Source organism: Anas platyrhynchos, chromosome Z (assembly GCF_047663525.1).
Source record: "Anas platyrhynchos isolate ZD024472 breed Pekin duck chromosome Z, IASCAAS_PekinDuck_T2T, whole genome shotgun sequence".
NCBI classification, from domain to species: Eukaryota; Metazoa; Chordata; class Aves; order Anseriformes; family Anatidae; genus Anas; species Anas platyrhynchos.
The window spans coordinates 65041116-65066117 of NC_092621.1; the positions used below are offsets into that span (position 1 = coordinate 65041116).

At 35.7% G+C, this 25002-nt stretch overlaps 1 long non-coding RNA gene across 1 annotated transcript; it reads right to left on the reverse strand.

Annotated features, from left to right (window-relative positions):
* Nucleotides 1–163: 163 nt before the first annotated feature.
* Nucleotides 164–24653, reverse strand: LOC119714605 (uncharacterized). Its single transcript, XR_005261972.2, has 3 exons — nt 24569–24653; nt 23256–23378; nt 164–6041 (listed from the first exon to the last, which is right to left on the reverse strand). It is a non-coding gene; the product is annotated as an uncharacterized lncRNA (long non-coding RNA).
* Between the last annotated feature and the right edge of the window lie 349 nt (nt 24654–25002).

Sequence of the window (25002 nt, forward strand, 5' to 3'; positions counted from 1 at the left end):
TTATGAACAGAACTGTTGTGACTTGCATATAAAGTACAAATGTAAGATGTTCTTTTACCGCTATAGATGAGAAAAGAAAAACAAAACAAAAACAAAAACAAAAACAAAAACAAACAAACAAACAAACAAACTTGGCCAAAGCATTCTTTTGCAGAATAATGCTTCCTGTTTATTGTTAATTATCTTGTACTTACAAAAGCCTGCTTAAATACATATTATTTATAAAGTAACACATGATTTAACACAAATAATTTACACAGAATATGGAATTAATTTCCAATTAACTTTTAGCTCTGGTGGCTTGTGAAGTTGCTTTAGATTAAAAGTTTTTCTTTTCTGAGTCCTTGAAGGGTACCAGGCACTATAATTACAAACATTCATTTACATTTTTTTTTTTTTTAATATTTAATACATTTTAAAAATATCGTTAATCTGAAAATTTGGTGAGAAACGGAGAAGAAGAAATTGTAGCTTAGCAGTCAAGAAACATTATTTAGCTTATGCATTTCTGTCTGCAGAAGAAAAGTAGAACTGAAAAATTTACCAAGGTTCTGAATATAATAAGGCAGTGACACCTCTGAGTCCTAAAATACAATTAATGTTTATTGCCTGAAACAATTTGCCATGTACTGTATGTGCTAAAGGGAAATCCATAAACATCAGAGGTAAATCACTAACAAGACTTTCTTGTTCATACAAATGAAAAAAAAATCTATATTTCCCCACTGATTGAGGCAGAATAGGTCTAAATAAAGGAAATTCATTGCTTCCAATGAGATTTGCAGTGCATCAGTGAATGAATCTGATTTCACATATCATAGTTAGTGTCTTGCATGTCTGTGCTTTAACTAGAGCAATAAATACAGCAGAATCTAAAAGCAGCTGTACAAGGCCAGTAATTGGCTTGCAGATTATATGAGAAATAATGATTTTTGAATGAAACAAACTAAGTGGAATCAAAGGATTTACAAACATTCTCTTCAGGGTTTAGTCATGTTAAATCTTCCCCAGCAATCTTCCTCCCAGCCTCTCATCCTTTTAAGATCATTTCTAAGAGGGAAAGACAACCAATAGCAACAGAAGTGCTTGCGTGTGGCACCTTCACCCAAGCAGCAGAACAGACCAGGGTCCATCTGTCCAGTCAAGACAGTGATTTGGTTCAGACGCTAATCTCATTTACACTCACAGCACTCCCATGGCTCAGAGGACATGCACAGAAGGCAGGGTCAGACCTGTAAGAAAGGCCCTGTGCATTTGCAGAATGAGCACTGAAGAGTTGCTAATACAAGGCAGATGTGCTGTACTGGTGCAACACGGAATCTGATCTGGCAACCCTATTTGATTAGGTAAATAAAGCACTACCCCCACACTCTTTTGTGCCAGTTTCCTTTATCTCTCTCAAAGTGTAAAGAGCAGTTGTTTTACACAAACCTAGATTTACTGAAATAAATATTTTACATTGGAGAAGGATCTGCCTCCAATGTCTTTGTTGATATATTCATGCCAGTTTAGTCACCCTAATGAAAATTTCTTTAAGTACACAGAATGCCCAGGTCTTCTGCACTCTTCTGTCTTCAGATCTGTCATCACGTCAGTAGACTAATTTAGACTGAGAGGAGTTCTGTGTAATATTCTTAATATGCACTCACAGTGTGCAGTGTAATTGCTCCTTTGGAGATGATAATGACTTTTTATTGCCTAAAAAACAATTTGCCGTACTGTGTGGTAATATAATCATTGGTTTATGTTGTGAATACATGTCATTTTTATGTTGTGGGCCAAATTCTCCTGTTTGTACCCATATGCAATGAAAGTAAAGACAATGAAATAAAGGGAGTGAACCTGGTGTCACCAAGATCCAGTCTGGGCCCATACATCTTATTTGCTTCTCTGATGTATGAAAAATGTTGCTCTTATAGCAAATATAGAAAAGTTGAGCAGAGCCTGGAAGGAAATGTCTGAGGCAGAATTAGGTGATTGGAAAATCCCACAGAGACAGCAAACGGATTTACAGAGGAAGATATGAGACTGGGAACTTTGGTTGCAAAACTCTACAAATCCAGCATCTTTCAGGTTGAAGCCATGCTCCCAAGCTGAAATGCTGCTGTACCACATGAGATGTGTTTCCTTAAAAAAAGCTTGGCAAGTTCAGGGGGCAGCGTGAAGCTGTTGTCCATTATCTCAGGCTTTTCCAGAAGTAACATTTCCCTGTTCTCATTAACTCTGTTTTCCTAAATCTGGTGGATGTGTTCAGATTTTGAAACAACTTCCTGAGGCTAAAAGTTACTAAAGTGTTGTTGTGGTTTAACCAAGCCGGCAGCTAAACATACCAAAAAGATGTGAGACAGTTGTTCAAAGCTTCACAAACAGAGAAGAGTTCGGAAACAATGTGTGCCTTATTCCCACATGAATGCAGTGGTCTCTGTGCTACATCTACTGGTTGAGCCTCATCTATCTGCCTCTTCTGTGGGGTTGGTTAGAGCTTGTTTAGAACATGTCTAATGGGGACAAGGCCTGAGAAAGGGAACACATCTGAACTTGGGAACAAGTAGGAGCTGAACACCTGGAGGACTGCTCCTCAAAGCTTAGATGGCTTCAGGATGCCAGTATGGGACTGTGTGCCAGTGACATTCAGATGCTGGATTTGGTGCCCAACAGAGTCTGGCATGATTAAACCTTCCTTGAGTATCTATTTGTTAAATAAATAGGGAATGAGATGACAATATGTTAGAGGAAAATAAGAACCATGCAGAACTATGAAGAAGAATGTATTAGCTGCCATCTAAAGTCTGACGGTCGGACATCTGAGGCAGATGATGAATCAACAGCAAACTACTTCCAGCTTGAACTCAGCAGACTAAACAATGGTTTTGTCTTCTGATCCATTTATACTTAAGAATGAAGTAGGACAGTGAGTTCTGGCAGTGAGATGTGATACTTGAAGAGAACTGGGAGTATTCAGACCTTCTCAACCTTACCTATAAGACAAGACAGTACTTTGAGAAGCCCATTATTATTTTTTTTTTCTTTCTTTATACTAGACAAAGTAAAAGGTCACAATGGGAAAACTAATAAGCAATGGATTTTTTATTTTATTTATTCAGAAATGTATGTTGCCTTTGATTGTCATTATCTTTGTCCATCATAATATAACATTTTGCCATTGCGAGACTGCTGCATCACAAAGTCCAACAAAGAAACTGAAAGAATAAGCAGCTCTAGGAAACTTAAAATAAATAAACAGCAGTAGGTTGCCCTAGGCACATGCTTTTACTAATTTTGGTTTGTTGTTGTTCATGTCAGTTAGGTTCAATAAACCAGGTTTCTGGTAAGGCTTTTCTTTCTTGTGTGACTCTTCAAGAACCAGCTGACAGTTTCCTGTGTTGTCATTAGATTTTTAGTTCCATATGGGTGTGTAGGGTCCAACTTGTCTAATTCTTTTAGATTTCTTACAGCTAGTCTCAAAAGATGCTTGGAAGAAGGCCAGCACCAGAACCCTCAACATGTAGGTGTTACTTCTGTGTTTTGCCTCACAAAATGTTCAGAGGGAAGTTGAAAATGCTGCCTGTTTCACCAGTTTGCAAAAATATGGTAATTATAGATAGCTAAAGTGTGACAAAATATCAGACGAAAGAGAGAGAGGGAGAGAGAACACTATGTTAGCATTCCTATGGGGTCTTTCTTTGTGGTTAAGAAAATATTTCAGGGTATTTAACAAGTGAGGCTGCTCCAATTTCTTGGAAGCAAGATGATTTCAAACTTCTATGAATTCCTATTCCAGCCACTTCCTTCTTCCTGAATCACTATGAGTGAAATCCTGGCCAGAGTAAAGTCAGTGGGATTTTTTCAGACCTTTCAGTGGGACGAGTAAGGGATGGTGGTCTCTAAGAGAGAGCAACTGGACAGACAGGACCTGTACAGATGAGATATGACCATGTGTTTCACCCACAATGCATGCTATTATCTTTATTTGTCTGGACAAAGACAAATATACTAGTTTTTAATTTATTTTCTCAATCTAAAATGATATTTACTTTTATCTGTAAAGTGCTGAAGAGTAGTTTTACAAAACTTTGGGAGTGGGTAACAGCATATGAAATACAGTGTCTATAAACGCTAAGTAAAGCACATGCAGAAAAAAATAAAGTAAAAAAAAAAAAAAAAAAAAAAAAAACTTAATTATACATGCACAACTATAGGTTGTTAAGAGGGTTTATCATCATTTTGAGTAGTTCTGAAAACAGTCAGTTCAATGGCAGTTAAGAAAGGCAAGCATAAATGTAAGTTTTATCAGGAAATGTTATGAAAATAAAATGTATAAATCCATGCTATAGGCTATTCTTGAACACTACAGAAAGTACCTTTTCCATCTCAGAAAGGATGGAATCAAACTGGTATAATACTTATGAGAAAACAAACAGCCAAAAAATAATTTTCAGAATTTATAAATAATTTCTTTCCAAAGAGACAATGCAATAAAAAAATTCAGCTTAGAAAAGAGATGAAAGAAGAGCAAAGGGGAAAAGAATGGCCCATGAAGTCATCAGTGGATCAAGGAGAGAGGCAGGGAATATTTGTTCAGTGTCTCACAGTACAGGAATGAGCACTAAATGAATTTATCAAGCAGTATGTTTAACAATTTTTTCACACAGCGAATGGTTAGTGGGTGGAATTCTCTGGCACAGAATACTGGCGGATTGAAAACAAGAATCATTTTAGACAAGGTCATAGCAGATATATTCATTGATGACAGCTGCATACAATGTTTCTGCTGAGGAAGTCTGTTGTTGGGCACATATACCAGGAAAAATGTTATCACTCTTACAAATGAGTAAAAATTAGTTAGCTAGGCATGATCAGTGCAGAAAATGAAAATAAATAAATAAATAAATAAATCTCAAGGATCCTCGCACAAGACTCTACAGGGAAATGCAACTGAAACACAATGTGAAGTATAGTAAGTAGAAAGAAACCATCCAGCAAACTTGCAAAAGCATCCCACAACGATTTTTAAGTATTGACATGGGCTGCCCAGGAAAGTGGTGGTGTCCCCTTAGCTGAAGGTGTTTATCACATCCATGTGGATGTGGCACTGAGAGACATGGTTTGGTGGTGGGATTTAATAGGCCAGGTTGACAATTGGATTTGATGATCTTGAAGGTCTTCTTTGATTCTGTAATTCTAACCAAAAAAAAATGTTATACCAAGAAAAATGTACACACTATCATGCATACTGTTAAAAATAAGTAACAATAATAAATTCTGCAGCATAAATAATGAGAGGAAAAAACAGCAGATGTTAGGTTGTCTTAGGAAGAGTACAAAAAGAAACACTGATAGTGGTGTAATGTTATTTTAATACACAGAATGCTTTGGTTAAAATTTCAGTTCTGGACAACCTATCTCAGATGATAAAATACCATCTATCAAGAGAAAAATAAAAAGGTGTAGGAAAGGGCAATGAAAATTATTACGACACAGAAAATGCTTATTGTGCAGGTATTTAATATGAATTGTTTATCTTTGGAAGTAAAGGATAAGGGAGGACAAAATGGAGTCACGCCACAGAAGTAATGCAAAAAGCCATCTGGCAATTCTACTTTTCCATAAATAAATAAATAAATAAATAAACAAATAAAATAATCAGATATACAACAGATGATTAGTTCTAACTTCAGATTAATTGCTAAGAGTTATTTTTCCTTCTAGGATTGCTTAACCCACCTGATTTAAAACCACCATATGGTCAGACAGAAGAAGGAAAAGGATAAAAAATTATGTACTGAGCAATTCAGGAGAGTATTATCAAACTAACATATGCTTTCTTTTTCTATCATGTGTCCTCTTTCCAGTATTGCAGTCATGTCAGCAGAAACAACTCTGTTAAAGATCTGAAGACAGAGTATTCAAAGGAACAGCCTCTGTTAAGATGTTTTCCCCCATTTCTTTGCTTTGTAGAGAATGAAATCTTGAATGACAACACAAGCCAACTTCACAGCTTTGAAGCTGCCTTTCCAAAAGATTCCAGCCTTCCAGGAAAGCTAAGGAGAAGGAAAAAGAGAAACAGTTCTTAAATTAGAAATTTATTGCTAATACACTTGACATTTTCTTGGTTTAGAGGCTTCAGTTTTCTCAACTTCAAGTCTTGTATAACTAAATTTTTATACTGTAGTTCCCCCATCCACTATGACAAAGGTGTTTCATTATTCAACTAAGTTTTCCTATAGAAGAATTTCTCCTTCCCTATGTTAAAAAAAAATTGATTTTAAAGAAAACCTCTGAAAGTATCAAAACAGTTTTTCTTAGAAATAAATAGCTTCATTTTTTCTCTCTCAGACAAAAACAAAACAAAAAAAGAATCAGCTGATGTTCTGATTTTGGCTTGGAAACAACCCACTACTTGATAACATTTTACTTTGGCTGCTTCCTTTTTGTACGTTATCTTACATAATCTAATCTTTAGAAATGTAGCTTTTGGTGTTGTTAATAATAACAGATGATTAATTTCAGCAGATCCTCATTTGTAACACTATTCATTTCAGATCCTCATTAACCTGTCAGATAAGAGCTTTGGATTCACCATTGTAAGAATCAAAGCAGGTTCTAATAAGCTCTAATTAAGGTGAATGAGGTGTCACATACTATCTTTCATGTGTTTGTATGTTAGAGGATTGATAGCTTTCCGCACAGATTCAGTTGCATATACATAATGTTTTTGGATTTGGTTGTACTTTAGTTTTGTTTACAGAAATGGAAAGAATAATGGTATAGCCAGAGAAGGACAAATTCATTATGAAACAAAATGCCGTGCACACCATTAAGCTGAGAGGCTGTCACTGGGGAGGGACAAGTATTTGGAGCAGTTCTTTTGTAAACATACACACTTCATTTTTGTGTATATCAGCAATGTAGTGTATTCAGCTTTAGAGGGGACTTCAGATTTAAAGTCGTTAAGAGGTCATTGGCATATAAAAGGATGCATAGAGAACTGAACTTAATGTACATCAACATGACATAGTCAGATTAAAAACTCCTAATGACAGCCATCTGGTTTTGATCAGCACTGAAACATTTTTAAGGCTCTGTCAGAGAGCTCACTGATTAGCTTAAGAGAAACTTGATTGGGTCCACCAAAGTGGGCCATTTTATGTTCCAGGGCTAGTTACAGAAAAAGCTATCTATAAAGTGAAATTGTGAAGCTCAAGCACCATTTCTGTTCACAAGGATTACCAGCACGCTGTAAATACCTCTTCTGAAATACCATATGTCTGACAAAATAGAAAAATGAGGATGGCCTATGGCTATTAAGATCATTCATGTCTGTCAGTTCATTACCAAGGATTCAACTGGTTAGTTCACTGGAGGGGGTTACATGGGAAAAGAGGGGGAAAATAGAGTTTCACAACAAATTAATGGTGTGTAATTGGTAAATTAATTACAGATAAGAATTTCTGAAAAAGTGCAATTCATGGCAATAATATAATCATGTCCATGAATCACAGTTTTTCAGGGTGTAGCTGGAATTTGCTGCCTACCTTTCTGTCATGTTCCCTTTCCCCATTCCTTAGATTTGATATTGCCTTCCTCAACTTTATCACTAACTGCTGACAGGCTGGCTTGGCATAAGTATTCAAAAAGCTGGGTTTGTGGGCATTAGGCCCATGCTAGAAGCCCTCCAGTGCTTCTAGTTCACTGAAATCCAAATATTTGTTTTAACCATGCTAAACTTATGTTGCTACCAACATTTTTCAAGCTGTGTAATTATTAGTGAGTTTATTGGTTTTCAGGTGTCAACAGATAGCCACAAAAACAACAAAAAGTGGGCTATGTGATGAGGGATGAATGATGGTTACTAACTTAGAAAAGGGGCAAAGACAGTTTAGTAACTACCTACAACATGTTAACAAGTATCAGAGTAAATGCTAGAAAATTCCACTGCTGTTTAAATTAAGCTGTTAACCATAGGCTTATGGTTAACCAACGTGCACATGTGCTGGTTCTCTGCATAACCTAATACTTGAGCAACAGCAAGGGTAAATCTTTTCTAGATGTTCAAGTGCTATTCTGGATTACCTCAAAAGATTTTCTTCCTGTCTTGCTAAGAAGGAGAAGCAAAGGGAGAGAAAAAGATCAGAAAAGCACTGGGGAGGATGGGGAAAGAGATGTAGATGTGATTAAGATTGAAAACATTTGTTGCTGAAAGTACCTGTCTGCAGATATTCATTGTTCCATAATTCTCACCTTTCTGCTTTACAATTATATATGGATGGTCTCTGCACAAGAGTGATTTTTGCCCCCCTTTTGCAGTTGGAGTAAAATATGTTCATCTGTTTCTCATTTTTTTCTTCCTGAGTGAAAACACTACACTATTCTTTTTAATAAGAAAAGAGAAAAGTTGTTGCAACTGGATTTTTTCTCCTTAGCATAACTCAGAAATGACAAAACTTTGATATATGAAACTCAGCGTGTAACTAGTCCCCACTGAACAGTACATATTTCGCTAGGTTGTATAAGAGTTGATTGTGAAATAATGGAGTCGTGAACACTTTAAAGCAAGCCCCAGAGTAACAAACGCAGTAGAAAATTCCACCAATGTTAAAATTGAGTTGTTAACCATAGATATACATGTGTACACAAAACTGGTTCTCTGCATAACCTCATACTTGAGAAACAGCAAGGATAAATCTTTTCTAGATGTTCGAGTACTATTCTGGATTACCTCAAAAGTTTTTCTTCCTGTCTTGCTGTAGATCTACACCTTAATGCATTATTGACCATCACTGTATGAAATTAAGATTTTTTTCACCATGGAAGATACAGTGAGCTGCTCTGGAGAGAGTGGTTAGTCAATGCTAGTGCTTCCAGACACATGAAGCTTGTCTGAGCTGGCTGAGAAGTTCAAACGATTGGGGTTTTCTGTATTTGGTTTACTGGAGTCAAACCGCAAGCACATAAGAATGTGAAAAAGAAAAATCATCGCTGTATAAATAAAATAATTATTTTATTTTTTGTTAATGATTTTAGCAGAATTATGTTGCTGAAAGCTATTTTTTATTTTCTATAGGCTTGACCTCGTTTCCTTTGAACTCATCCAGAACAGGATTGAGGTCCAAATCAATATGATTAAAATAGTGACAAGATGGTAAATGTTTCATGAGGTGAATAAACTGTGATTTCCTTCTAATGATTTATCTTAATATGAAGGAAAAGGCAGTGGAAAAATTAGTTCATTTTGAAAAATGAGGGAGTCTATTTTCCTGGCACAAAACTTATTTTGCCCACTCATGTGCAGCTGAGCTACTTCAGACTGCAAGCCATCCAACATTTTATAAGCTAATCAAGTTTAGGCCTGTTTTTTAACAAGATGGACAATTTCCAAAGAAAACTCAGGTGCTGTAGGACATAATGTTGATGAAATGGTAGGTGGCACATTTCTTTATAGTACACCATATGCTCTTGTCAGTCAGTTTAAATTTATGCTTAAGTTTAAGCATGTTTCCCATGAAGTGAAGAGATTTATTCACATGCTTAAATTTAAATGCTGAAGTGATTTTCTGGATTGCTATTTGAATCCTTGGGAAGATGTGCACTGCAGGAGAAGTCCACTAGGAGAGGATGAAAAAGGAGTCTCCAACTGTATACAGTAATCATTTGTGTTCCCATAACATGCTTTTTAAAGGTAGGATAAGTAGCAACCCTTGAGTAGCCACCTTGTTATTTGGAAATTATTACATTAATTAGTTATTGTAATGATGGTGTGGATTTTTCATGCCAGAAAAAGGTAATGTAAGTGTCAAGTCTATAACATTGTCATACAGGAAGAAAATGTTTCCATGAATATGTTCAGAGTTAAATTCAAGTGATGATTTCCTCTCTGGGTTTTTACAATCTTCTTCCTGAACATTGCACTATAGCTTGGTCAGGCCTCTGAAAATTCTTGCATTTTCATTTGGACAAACAGGTTTTTATTTTATTTTATTTTATTTTATTTTATTTTATTTTATTTTATTTTATTTTATTTTATTTATTTTATTTTATTTTATTTTATTATTTTATTTTATTTTATTTTATTTTATTTTATTTTATTTTATTTTATTTTATTTTATTTTATTTTATTTTGTTCTATTTTGTTTTATTTTGTTTTATTTTATTTTATTTTATTTTATTTTATTTTATTTTATTTTATTTTATATTTTATTTTACTTTATTTTACTTTATTTTATTTTACTTTATTTTATTTTACTTTATTATTTTACTTTATTTTCACTTCCTGGTGTAGTTCTAGATGAGGATAAATAACAAATGCTGCACTTGATTTCATGGGACCATAAAACTCTGGACACATGCTGAAGGTACATGTATCTGTGGAGTAAGCAGTTATTTGTATTACAGTTTACAGAACAACTTTCCATATTTCATGATGGAAAGTGTGAAAAGTACCACAGTGCAATGCATATGTAAGTTATTACTGACATATCAACCAATCTAAATTTCTATTGCTTTACTAGGAATAATAAATTGCAGAAAATAGGTGTACTGATTTTTCCAAATAAAGATTTTTTTATTATTCTGGCACAATGTCTGAATCTAAGAGGTGGGATTTTTTTTGTTTCCCTTTCCTACCCTTGTTCTGTGTGCTTTTGATTATAATGCAATTTTGCTTGGCAACAGACACAGCTTAAAATTGTATTCCAAGCATATCATTTTGAGTTAGAAGTAGAAAACCCAGGAGTGCACTTTTCAGAGCATCTGTTTTTGTTGTTGCTTAAGATGTGTGCGCAACTGAAGAACATCTAGCATATGAAAGGATAAGTTTGAAAAAAATTAAGCTTTAATTACAAATGATGCCAGAAAAGTGACAATGTGGAGAATTTGCAAAAGAAAACTAATGTCTATTTAACACGGTAGCAAAACATAGCTTGTAACAACAAGTAACGTTCATTGATTGTCTGTGTTTGATATGCTGGAGCATACAGAATGCTGTTTGAACAGAGACAACACAGAAACATGAAGCATTTTGACTTTGGCTTTAATAGGGTTGTCTTGATTACATAGTACCAGCAATGATAAGCTTGATTAAGTGACTTTATTTCATTGAGGTCTTTAAATAGCTGAGTATGTAATTTGTAGCTTAACCTATTCGGTTACCTTTGGGTTACTATGGCAATAAAACACACACTCAAATGACATTTGACATTCTTTTAATTTTTATAATTTGCAATCAAGACATCTGTATAAGTATGCTTTATTTTAAGATGGCTTGTGAATAACAGAAATGTAAATAACATCTTTCCAGCAGACATAAATCACAGTAAACTATATGTATTGGTTATGTTTGCTTTTGAAAACAAGTGTGTGACTTGGAATCACTTGAAAAAACTCCCTGTGGACATCAGTTTAATGGTCAGTGTCAATCTGAAATGCAAGGGAAGTATCTGGGCTTCATTGAAAAGCAGTTGAAAAGTAGATAGAAATCACCATTTTGTTCATTATCAAAAGCTTATTTTATTTCTTAAATAGTATACTTAAGCTCTTGTCACTTATCTCATAAAAGTTACAGAAATACCACCAAGAAGGGCCACTTGTGTGATCAGATGTGTGAAGTGGGTTGCATGTCTATGAGAAATATCCTAGATGAGAGAAATATCCTTGAATGAAACATCCTGTAAAGGGATGAATGGTGGTGAGATTATTTATGGCTTCTCAAAAGAAAGAGACGGTTGCAAGCTTAAAACAAAAGGAAATATTTTTTTCATGGGATACGTAAAACAGAAGACTATAGAAGTATTCCCACTAGAGTCTCAATTTATATATTTAAAAAGCAACCTAAAGATAGATTTTCTGTAGGCTGTTGAACGTACACATCCATGTACAATCTCTAGCACAGGATACCAATATATTTCCATGGGGAAAATATATGACCTATTTCTTTTTCTAAGTAGCGTGCTGTGAGTCTTTTTCAGACATAGGAAAATTTTGTGCACCTTCCATCTGTTACAGTTTGGCAATTCCTAAGTATCTTATCCTGTAACACAATTTTTCATTTGAAAGGCAGGTCACGTCAAAATAACTCTGCTCTTGATCATAGCATTACTTCAGTATTTAAGGACACATAGTTTTAGACAGGAAATGCTCCTGCGGCAGATTAACACAGTAACTGTGGTGTCCTGAAAAGAGATCCTGGAAACCTGAAAGCTCCAAAATTAGCATCGCTATATTCAAATAACATTTGCAGAGATAGCTCTCCTGTTGCTGACTGGTGTCTTCTGCCAGCATAATGGTGAAGTCTCCTCTGGGGGTCTTATGATAATATTTTTGAGGGGAACGTTTTCTTCAGGTATTCAGTTACTGTTTTGGAAGTGTCCAAGTGCTAATTGCTCAGTAACATAGTTAGGAATCATGTTTCTTGGCATGAAGATATGGAGCAACTTGTACAGCTGTAACACATCTTGACTGGATTTTTCTAGTCTCGAGGGGAAACACTAGTTAGAGTTGGAGTATTTTGACTTTCCAGTCAGAAGCGGCAGACTAATCAGCCTACACTTTTCTGTAGACAGAATAATGATAATCTATATAAAAAAGATTGGAGCTGTTGATATGGTCGGATGTCCGACAAGCTGATTCCCCAGCACAAAGTAAACTAGCAAGGCTCTTTGACTTCCAAGGTGCTTACAGAAAACTCATCTGAACTTGGGATTTGGGGAACTTCTAACATCACAGAATTGATTTGAAATCTACTTGCCCAGTTCACATGAAAATTTTACAATCAGAGACCATAATGAACTGAAACAAAATCAGATGCCTCACTTCAAATTTTATGGTTCCAATCTGCCTTCAAGAATGACTTTGGATCAGCTGCTTAACAACAATGCTTAAACATGTAATTAGTTTCATTTGGTTACATTAGTTAAATGTGTTACTGAACATCGATTCCTTAATTCTCACAAGATACCCATTAGGCAGGTAAACAAGCATTGGATTCCCTGTGACACAGATGAAAGAGTGTTTGAGTGATGTGTGCAAGGCCATGTAGTAAGGCAAGCAGTAAAACATTATTTAAAAGTTAGGACTGTTTAATTTGTCTGTCCTGCAGCCCAGTGCACCTTATTCCAGAATCACAGAATCACAGAATCGTCACCAGCTTCGTTGCCCTTCTCTGGACCCGCTCAAGCACCTCGATGTCCTTTTTGTAGCAAGGGGCACAAAACAGAACACAGCACTCGAGGTGCGGCCTCACCAGAGCTGAGTACAGGGGGACAATCACTTCCCTAGCCCTGCTGGCCACACTGCTTCTGATACAAGCCAGGATGCTGTTGGCCTTCTTGGCCACCTGAGCACACTGCTGGCTCATATTCAGCCGACTGTCCACCATCACTCCCAGGTCCTTCTCTGCCAAGCAGCTTTCCAAGCACTCCTCTCCCAGCCTGTAGCTCTGCTTGGGGTTATTGCACCCCAGGTGCAGGACCCGGCACTTGGCCTTGTTGACCTTCATACTGTTGACCTCAGCCCATCAATCCAGCCTATCCAGATCCTCCTGCAGAGCCTTCCTACCCTCGAGCAGGTTGACACATGCACCTAACTTGGTGTCATCTGCGAACTTACTGAGGGTGCACTCAATGCCCTCATCCAGATCATTGATAAAGATATTAAAGAGGACCGGCCCCAGTACCGAGTCCTGGCGAACACCACTAGTGACAGGCCTCCAACTGGATTTGACTCCATTCACCACAACTCTTTGGGCCCGGCTATCCAGCCAGTTTTTAACCCAACAAAGTGTACGCCAGTCCGAGCCACGAGCAGAGTTTCTTGAGGAGAATGCTGTGAGAAACAGTGTCAAAAGCCTTGCTGAAGTCAAGTTTCACATTATTGCATAACTTTACCAGGACTGCTAATTTGACTACTTTGGCTTTGATTGCTTTTCTTTCTTACTGAGGTCCTTTATCAGGAAGCTACATGATAGCTCTGTCCATAATGCAGGAATGTACAGTGATGCATCAGACAGGCTGTCTGAGGGCCTGGGAAAATTGTTGGAAGCATCATACCCATGCTTCCAGTGGGGTTCAAATGGTCAGGATTTGATGTGGAGGCTGCTTCTGAAAGTAACCCTGCTATCAGTAGTGCCTGAGAAGGGAAGATTTCACTGAAAAGGGAAAGACTCCCTAGTCCTTTGGGGATTCTTTTTCTGGAAAAACATGATAGAGTTGAAGAACACTATCACGCAATGCAACTACCTCTAACAATACACAGTGCAGAAAAATCAATGGTGTGCTTTTAAATGTGATTTGAAATGTGTTCATAAAGTAAATGTTATTTTGCTATTATAAGGTGCTTCTGTTCAGCCAAGTATAATACAAAACAATAGGTCCCTTATTGCCACAACAGCATTATACAGCAGTATTTTGGCTGCACCAGCATTTTTTCTTAGCATCGCAGTCCATCCCAAGGTAAAATTTTACATAATGTAATATCAGTGAGAAAAATGTCAGCATTTTGCAGTGTTGTCAATTGATACCTGATAAAATTAGTATAAGGAGACCATGGACTGCTGGCTGCTCTCACTGTTGCCATATTGTGAAGCCAAGGAGAAAAAGCAGAGACAATGACCTCTGTCCTGGACAAAGCAGTTATGTAATTCACTGCCTCCAAAGACCTAGCAGTAATTTTCAAGCATTTAAAAAGTAAATTTGATGATGAAAGAGTTATATAGGTAGATTTTTACTACTGCTTGTGTCCTGTTATTCTAAATAATAACCCCAAAGTCATTTTTGAAATTTGCTATACAGGTAGGCATTGCTTTATTCACCATTCACAGGCAGTTTCATATGGCAAATATTTTTGATATTGAAGTTCACAGAAATTGAGTATATAGCTCCCTACTCATGTCTAGCTTGTGATTGCCTAGAAAAACAAAACAAACAACAACAAAAAACCACTTCTGATATCTGACATCACCAGAACCTATGGGTTCAGTACTTTGTCCAAATAATCTTAAACAAAAAGACTTCTTATGGGCTGGAATGGAGGGGTAGAAGGCAGGAAAAAGTGGGGAGATTAATGTGTCTTTGAAACAGGGCAGGTGATGTTAAGTGGTAAAAAACAAGGAATTGGACTTTCTCTTGTTTTGTTTTGTTTTGTTTTGTTTTGCCTGGCAGAGACAAAGCAAAAAATTTTTTGCACTTTGCAAATTTTTCTTCTTGTTACGGCTAATGACCAATAATGACTATGACAAATGAAGTCAAACCACTAAGCAAATACACCAAAATGGATGTTCCACTCCTGTTCCAAATCAGACATAGGAAGCAGAGTGGAATGTCTGCTACACTTTTTCTGAGAGACATCCCAACCCCTTTAATGCATCCAATGGCAATTATCTCATAAAATTTCACATGACCATCAAAAGATAGACTAGTGCAAAGAAACATTGCTCCTGTAAATCAAATTTTTTACTTTGGATGCCACTTAACTCAGCTAAGAGGATGCTGTGTGTCCTGATCAGCTCTTGATCAGGAGCTTGTGGAAGCTCTTACAGACATAAGGGTAAGTGCCTAAACAGACATCATCCTTACTGTATTTTTTTCCCCTGACAACAACAGCAGAGTTATGTGTATCTGTTGATAGAGTCCCACAAAATCTCATACAATATGAGGTTAGGTGATATCAATAGCTTTCAGTGATCTCTAGATGGTTAAAAAGAGCTTATGCGGTAGGTATACAATGTACTGCTAGAAAGTAGTACCCAGCATCAAAGACAAAGACTATGTTCCCAAAAGCTACAACCAGGATGCTGACACAGTTTAATAGGATGACGAAGACAAACACAAACATGCTCCTCACAGCAGGGACAGACCAAACCCCTGGCTGGAGCCTTGATATAGATTCAATTAAAAATAAAGCAGACAAATTTGACTATGCTATACACAATTAATTTGTGTGAATGTGATGAAAGAAAATTAGTTGCAAGCTTAACACTGGCTTACAATATTTTAATAACAGATGTTTTAAAGCTTTGACTTTTCAGTTAAAGGTTATGTCAAATGGGAAAACAAAAGATTCAGAACTTCATAGTAACTGCTTAATCTTCTTGTCCCAGCCACTCCAACTCCATATTCTTCCCACAGGAAGCCAAAGACCCAATGAATTGATCTTATCCACTTCTCACAAATATAGTCATATAGTTAAAGAAAGGTAAACCACATCATTGTCTTGTCAACTTTTAAGTCTGCATGATAAAATAAATAAAAAATAGACATTCAGGTCCAGATTCAGCCCACCACTGGAAGTGTCCCTGTCTCCAGTGAGTGATGGAGGCTAGGGGCAGGAGGGAAAACATCAGACATTTAGCTTAGCAGCATTTTTAAAATGCTGAGTGCCAAATGTCATTTAAAATTGATCCACAACTTTACATATCTTCTCTTTAGGCTTTTTGAAATGGGTATGAATAATGGCTACTGAAAATGTTAAAGAACACCATTGTGAAACATGCTAACATATTGCTTTCAGAAAATAGCTTTTTCCTGATCTATCCATAAGCAATATCTTTACTAGCATGAAAATCAAACAAATAAACAAACATTGCACTGCATTGTGAAATTACGTATAAGTCTTATTTTTCACCTCATTGGTGACTGGAGTTCTTTTTCTCCCCCTATTTTTGTTGATTTTTCCCACTGGTACCTATTAAGGGTTAGAGTTTACTTCAAAAATATTTCCAGGCCAAATCCAAAAAGAAATGTGTTTGAGGAAGAGCTGCCAGAACAGAAATGAAAAATTAGACATCAATAAATCTCTGTGAGCTTGACATCAATAAAGGTGTCAATCTCCTTGGTGAAAGACAGATGGTCAAAATTTTTGGTCCAGGTCTGTGTTGAATCATCTTGTTGTGTGATCTGGAAGACGGTGGTGTGCATCAAATACCCTGTCCTCTCAGTATAAGATTTGGTGTCAGGTGGTGTAAATATTACCTTTGGTGGCAGCCATACTACCCCTCTAAGATACTTTTTCTTTTTAATTCCAGGAGTTTAGTATGATATGTAGTTGGATTTCAGATAGAAAATGGATGTTAAAAGGATCAGTACGTTACTTTCTAAATATAAAATTATTTTTCTACTAAATGCAAGTACAAAAGCTACTACTCATTTTCTGTGAGCTGATCTTCTTGTAAACTGAGTATTTGATGAGGAAGATGAGTTTTCCATGTTAAGTTCAGCTACACTGTATGTCTCATTTGAAGCTTCTTATGTTATCTCTATGGGGAATAAGGAATCTATGTCTACATTGTTGCATACAAATATGGAGTGGAAATGGTATTTTAAAGTCCAGGTTTGCTTCATCGATGTCAAGGGCAGATTTGCGAATGGTTTCAAAGCTGTAATATCAAGTTTGCAATAAAGAGAATACAATGATTTTGAGGGATAAAATTAAGCAAGATAAATTCTATCAAACCATAATGGCAATGTATGAACTGTGGCTACTGAAATTATACTGTAAGGGATGGGAATTTCTCAGTGGAAATTGAATTACTGTTAGAGGAAAACTCTCTTTAAAAGTGTTATTAATTAGAGTTGTTTCAGTATGTTTCAGGAAGCCACTTTAGCAAGCAAATATAAATCATTTTATGGATTAAGTATATTAGGAAATTCATAGCAACAGTTCCAATTCTGGAAGAGCTGTTCCTAGAGACATTAAGTCTGAATATAACCTGAATGTCAGGCTACGTGGATTTCCTTTTGAAGGCATAGATAGAAAAAAGGTACTCTAGGCTTAGTGTGTTTTTAATTATTTTGTCCTGTAATAATCAGATTGATTAATTTTCTAGTTAACAGAAATTGTATTCGGGTGAACTGTAAACAACTGGAAAAAAATAATTGTCAGTCATTGGAAAAAATAATTTTATTAGTGGTTGAAAAAACAATGAATCCATGAGCTAATGGAAATGAAACCAATAAGCCCTGAAAACACTAAAGGAAACATTAATTCAGTCAGTGTGCTCTCAGTTCGCCTTAGGAATCATGAGTAGCAATTTGAAATCCTGTTTTTCTCCTGGGAAGAAGTGATGCCTGCAATATGATATAAACTATACTGATCAAATAAAAAGGGGAGCCGCAGGCTAAAACAGAGAGAAAGAAGTTGCTACAAAGAAAAACAGCTAGTTGTATGAAATGACACATTTATACACCAGCAAAGTAAAATTAGAATCCTCTCCATTTACTTTATATCAGCTGCAGAAGAAAAATAGCTGTTTTACAGAGGCCAGACAACAGAGTAAAATAAAATAAGGGATTACTTTGAATCATCCCAGAAGATACCTTCCAAAATATGTACTTGGCTTGTGCACATAAAATAGTATCATTGTATCAAAATAGTATCATTTTTGCATGCAAAAAAATGCTTATTATAATCTTGCACTTATTAAAGAGATGTAAAAAAGTGTGTAAATAGCAATCATGCAAATCAATATTCCCTTAAAAAAAAAAAAAAAAGCTTCCAAAGAAGTGGAAAAAAACCAACATCAACAACAACAAAAATTCTTCATAGTAAAATTACTTGTGAGGGTCTCTTAATCTCTAGTAGTTTGAAGTCTCTTATTCAGTCTAGTTGTTTGACTGATATTCAGTCTGTAGACTTACACTGCCTAAAGAAAAAGAAAGGTACACCTAATAAGTAACAGAGTTATAGAAAATGCTGACAATACCAGAACCTGAGATACAACACTGAAATAAGAGGTGAAGAAAAATGAATGTATTGTTACAAGCAATATCTTTGAAATTCATTGTGTTTTAAATCATTCTTCTTTTTCCTTCAGTCTGGCATCATAGGTCTAATAGAGAAGGAATAGTGTCTCAGAAATACTCTAGGTATTTGCATTTGCTATTACAAATTAATGGTTTACACTATTGTATGTGATAATTGAAAAAAATGCCCTGTAGCACTTTGTGGAAGTTTGATAGCAAAGATGTGCTCTCAGTTAAAGATTTCTAGTAAAATGCATCAGTCCCAAATTTCAGCTCTGATAGTGATATCTCTGATAATTAAGAAACAGCATGTAATGGGTAAATTTGGTAGATTCATAACATAGTAGGTTTAGATGGGATCAAACACCAAAATGATAGGAGAACCCAAGGTCAAGATCTTATATCTACACGGAAATTTACAAAGAACTTTAATTATAGATGCTTTAAGCAAATGCTCCAAAAGTGTAATAGAGGTCAACTTAAACAACTGTTCTGATCCTTCAAGTCTGTGAGAATGTACATCAAGACAGATGGCAAAAGAAATAATCCACATCTGTCTTATGCCTTCCATCAGGAAAGGTGTAGTAAAAATGAGTTTTCTTCAAACCACAAAGGACACACAGGAGACAAGTTGGGGGTGGTGCAGAAGGGTCATTTTTATCAGACACTCTGTTTCATTGTAGGTAGCAGAAAGGTAAAGAAGTTTTTTGCTGATATATATTACATTATTTCCTAAGTTGCAGACACACAATGTAAAGAAAAAATATATTTTTTTTTCTTTTTATTCCTCATTTATTTTCTTTGTAAGAATCCATGTTACACAGGGATTACCACAGCTGAGTAAGAGTGATGCTTAACATAATAATTGAATCATAGGATCATTCAAGTTGGAAAAGACCTCTAGGATCAACTAATCTGACCTTTAGCGTAGTACTAAAGTCCACCACTAAGCCACACTACTAAATTCTAAATCTACATGTTTCTTGAAGACCTCCAGGGATGGTGAACCAACCACTTCCCTGAGCAGCATATTCCAGCACTGCACAACCCTTTCAGTAAAGAAGTTTCTTCTGATATCCAACATAAACCTTCTCTGGTGCAAACTGAGGCCATTTGCCCTCATCACCTGGTGCTTCGCATTGTTGAACCTCATACAGTTGGCCTTGGCCCTTTGGCCCAGTCTATCCAGATTCCTCTGCGGACCCCTCCCCTCGAACAGATCAACATTTTTTGTTTTAGTTTCCAAAGTTATCTGGACTTTGCCAGGCAAATGCTTACTAAATAGTAATATAATTATAATATTATAAAATATAATCGGAATAATACAATTTCATAATGAAGTAACAAATGTAATCATTGGGAAAAATAAGTGGATTTACACAATATTAAATTAGATACTATTTTCCACAGGTCACACATCTACTCCTTGCCATATATGAAAAATGCTCACTGAAAAAAAACAACAACAACAACAACAAAAAAAAGCAAAAAAACAACCAACCAAACAAAAAACCATTCTCTAGGTCACACTGTTAAATCTTCCTGTTGATATGTAATTCAGATTTTCTGAAGAACTCTTCTGTAACATATACCGCTATGTTTATATGGAACACCTTTCAGCATCACCCATTCTATAGATGGAGACTGTTATCACAGATACTTTAAGGTTGAATCCTGAGGTAATCCTGAGATATTGATACCTTTTGGGGTATCAATATGGGACATATTCCTCTTGTTCTCTAAGATTATTGAAGATTTTTACATCACCTGGTAAATGCAAACATAAACCTCCTTGATGTCAGAGACAGCAAAATATGCAAAATATGCAAACCGCATCAGCAGCATCTCAAGCTGGAGGTTTAAAAAATGAGAAACCTAACAGACTTCAGGTAAAAAATTGTCCTAAATAGGTAGTATCTCATCACAAGGAGACTCGATGACAAGGAGAAATTCTTTTGACTTTTAGCTAGCTAACTGAAGAAATAATCTCCTTTTACTGTTCCTTGCCTCATTCACTATGTAGCTTCTAAATGTTACAGAAGGTAGAGAGTAGTTTAATAGACAATTGTTTCATGTAGAGGACTGCTATTGCACAAGTGACACAATAGTATGTTCAAGCTAATGAAATATATAATGAAAACTGAAAGTAGCAGGAGATATAACAGGCACTGCAAATGTTAATTGATTATATTTGAATTAAAAATTATGTATTTTTTTCTTCCACACAAAAAAGGAAAAATTAATACTCCCCTCTTTCTTTCTGAGAATGTCTGTATGAGACTGAATATATATATGTATTTGGTGCCATTCCACTCTTAGACAAATATATAAATGAAAAATTGTCTGTACATCACATTTATCTTTAAGAATAAATCAGTGATTTTCTTGGAATATCTTTAGAGAACCACATATTTGCTTTATAAAAAATACATCTTACGAAGTATATCAGTTTGAACATAAAAAATAAAGTCACTTACCATACATATTTTCCTGTTAATTTCATGTATACCATATAAGTATCATACTGGAAGATCTATTGCCAGAAATATGATCTATGGAAAGATAGATACCCATTTTTCAAATGAAGCCTGATACCACAGAGACATGAAGGCCAAATTCTGAGGTATGTAAGCTTTTTTGTGTGTCCAACTTCAAAATTCCGTAGCCTGTTTTCTTAGAAAGTTAAGGAGTCCTGCAACATTTCAGAGAATAATGACTTGGTAACAACCTTAAAATCTGGAAAGGAGCTGATTTCTTCTCATCACTACATTGTTTATTTCCAGTGGAATGAGGGCTGAAATCTCAAAGTAGGTTACAGTATAGCAGATAAATCTGCCTAGAAAATAGGATCTTCTGATCCAGCTGGCTAAGTAGGATGTAGAGGATGATTAACAGTCTTCTCATGTGTCCGCCAAACAACATGAGAAAGGCATCAGACTATCTCCAAAGATTAGATTGGGGTAAAGAGAAGATATTGTTCAGAGTACCTGAGAATGAAAATGTATCTCTAAGTTGCCAAAACTTAGGCTAAATTGGGAAAAGGAACTGACTACTTTAAGTGGAGTTCAACATTCAAAACTTAAATCTCTCTAGGGCTGCTCTGTTAATCATCTTCTCTAGAGAACTGAAAATAAGGGGCTATAAGGGGCTACAAATGAAATAAAAGAATTCCTGCTTGCTAAACCTTCTCACTGAAGTGAAAACCATGACAAAAAAAAAAAAAAAAAAAAAAAAAAGACACCGCATTCAGCCGTTTGAAAGTAGCCATAATGAGGGCTTGTAACATCTCATTAGGAAACTGTCAAACCCCAGGTTGCTTTATAAATGGTCAGTCATGAGCTACAATTACAAAAGAGAAGGAAATACAGTGATAGAACCAAATATTGCAGCAGGAGAGGATAAGGTGCACAGCACGTGCTGGGAATTGAACCAGAGCTTGTTCCTGTAAGTTCTTTAGAAATATCTTTTGAAGGAAATACTAGGTTAACTTTCATAGGAAAAGGAAGAAGAGCAACATTTTGGCTACTTTCCCATTGATACTGGAATCTCTGAGTGACAACACTAATGTACCAAAGGTCTCATGTGAGGAGCTTCAGGTATTAAACCCAAGAAAATCACACAAAGAGACTTTACCTCTCTCTCTCTCTCTCTCTCTCTCTCTCAATTTCTCTCTCTTTTTTTTTTTTTTTTTTTTTTTTTTTTTTTTTTTTAATAACATATTTAACATAGGAGTAACATGGAGTAACTATGGGCATATGTTTTCCCGGCTCAACTGAGCCTGGAGAAAAGAGGTCATAATAGGGTAACTACTGTGGTTCTTGTGAATGTATAAAGGTAAACACAATCAATGATTATTGACAACTGAAAAGTGACAAAAAGCAGTGATTTTTTTAAGAAAGAAAAAAAGAAACGGTATTTTAAATCTCTTTTGCTCCCTATTTTATCCAACAGAATTATAATTTGTTACCAAAGATATTTTTCCAACAAGCAAATAGCTAGGAAAGTACAAAACAAAAGAACAACAACAACCCTACTCCTTTCACAAGAGAAAATATAACTAGTCATTAAAGCATAAACTTGAGTGCAAACCCACATATGATCCATATTCTCCATACACTGTATGGCAGAAACAACTTTTGGATAGAGGCAATATGTACCTAGTCTTTCAGTTCCAGGATAATACATTCTTCTGCTACTTGGCTAGTAGATATACATGTATTTAACAAAGAATAATTTGAGAAATGTTCATATGTCCATCAAGAACTGTTCTATAAAGAAAAAAAACCAAAAACTCACTGAAATAAAGAGACAGATCCAAAAATAAATACTTGCTCTGATAAAGGGCCCCCTGGGAAAACTTGACCCCAGTCAATTCTGATGGTGATGGCAACAATACAATTATACAATTCCACAATACATTATTGTGGAAAAATGGGTCTTCCCATTTCCCAGATGCACTTATGTTATGCTGTTTATGATGTGGATGTAACCAAGAGCTTTGGAAAGCTATCCTTTCTGTGTTACCTTCAGTTGCCAGAAAAGTAGCATCATGTTTCTCTTGAGGGCCCAGTGAGATGACCAGCCAGCCAGCAAGTACCAGCACCATCAGCTGAATCCTCCAAGGCTCCAGCCAAGTGACATGCACCTCTGAGAAGAAGCAAATAAACTTGCAGCATGGGAAAGAAAGAGGAAAAAGCATTGCACTCCCAATACAAGAACTAGTCTGATTTGTCACCCTGAAAATGGAATCCCACAGGCTGCCTTCAATTTTGCATTGAATGTATAAATTCCAGAGGTGGAAGAGAAGTGCAAGAAGATACATAAAGGGTATGAATGATGCTGCTATCTTTGTGAGGTTTAAGCTTCAGCCATTTCATTTACTTACCAATCCTCAGTCCCTTAAATGGCAAAAACCAAAGTTCCCATGGGAAATAACCTTTTAAAAACAAGTCAATAATGAATAAAACTTCCATGTCATTATGTTGTCACTACATGCCCATGCTCAGTCCTTATACTCTAGCTAATTTTCCATTCATCTGACAGTTACATTCCCTAAATTATGTGCAGGGAGGGTTTTCTGATTAAAACAAATTATTACATTTTTTTTCCCTTGTATACAGAAGTTAATCAGTCAGAAAACCAAAGCATGAATGTCACCATTTTTAATGGTGTTTGAGGCAGTTTTTCACAAAACTTTTTTCTTGTTAATTACACGTATAACTGTGCTCTTCAGAAAGCTGTTGAATATTGACAAGATAGGGTGTTTTCAAGCATTTTCTCACTGTAAGACAAGTAAACTGAAAGGGAGAAACCAGGATCCCAGTAATGATTGTGATATTTTATAGAACAAAACTATTGTTTAGAACATGACCAAGCTACACATGCTCCAATGTTTAGGCCAGTTAAAATGGCGAGTGTTCAGAGGTCAGGCTTATACTAATGAATGAGGTGACTTCTCTTTGCTTCTGTTTATTCCTCCCATATATGTTTTCATTCACATAAAGCACAGAAAACACACTTTTCTAACTAGTTAGCTCCCAAAGTGGACACATACAGTGGTTAGCCTGACATACCAACTGAAAGACACTAGGGCCTGTTTCCGGAAATATCCAGTGCATTACTAAGCTCCAGATGTAAATAGATATTCCAAAATTACCTTAAATAAGAGACCTGTTTGTTGAAATGTCTTTGTTTCTATTCCTGGATCAGTAACATATAATGTTTCTTCTGTGGGTAGCAGTCTATGTACAAAGATTATGAACTGATATACAGAAAAAAAAAGTCTCCACAAAATACACAAAGCATGACTCAATGCAAATTTCTTTATACTTTATTACCTTAGTGTATATCCTTGAGCTTTCACTGTCCTCCTCTCACTCAGCTTCTGTTTCCAGATGTTTTAGAAAGTATGAAGTAAATAGCTATAGAAAATTATAAAACTAGTTCAGTAACTAACCATCAAAATTCTTGTGTAAAATTGAAGCAATATAGTTTTCCTGAAAATGAATGGTGTAAATACAACACGTACTTACTAATCATTTTCATGCAGTAAGAGCTAAAAATTAATAAACTGAAATACCAAGCTTTCATCCTGAACAAAATACTCAGAAGCATATTTTTGTTCTAGAACATGAACTGCTGATAGTTTAAATTAAAGCCCAGTCTGAAGTCCAAATGACATGCCCCAATTTGCTCGCTTTCATCACTTGAGCACGTTCACAGTTAACATTTTGACAGAACTTGGATTTCTTTATTCTAAGAAAGTAAGATC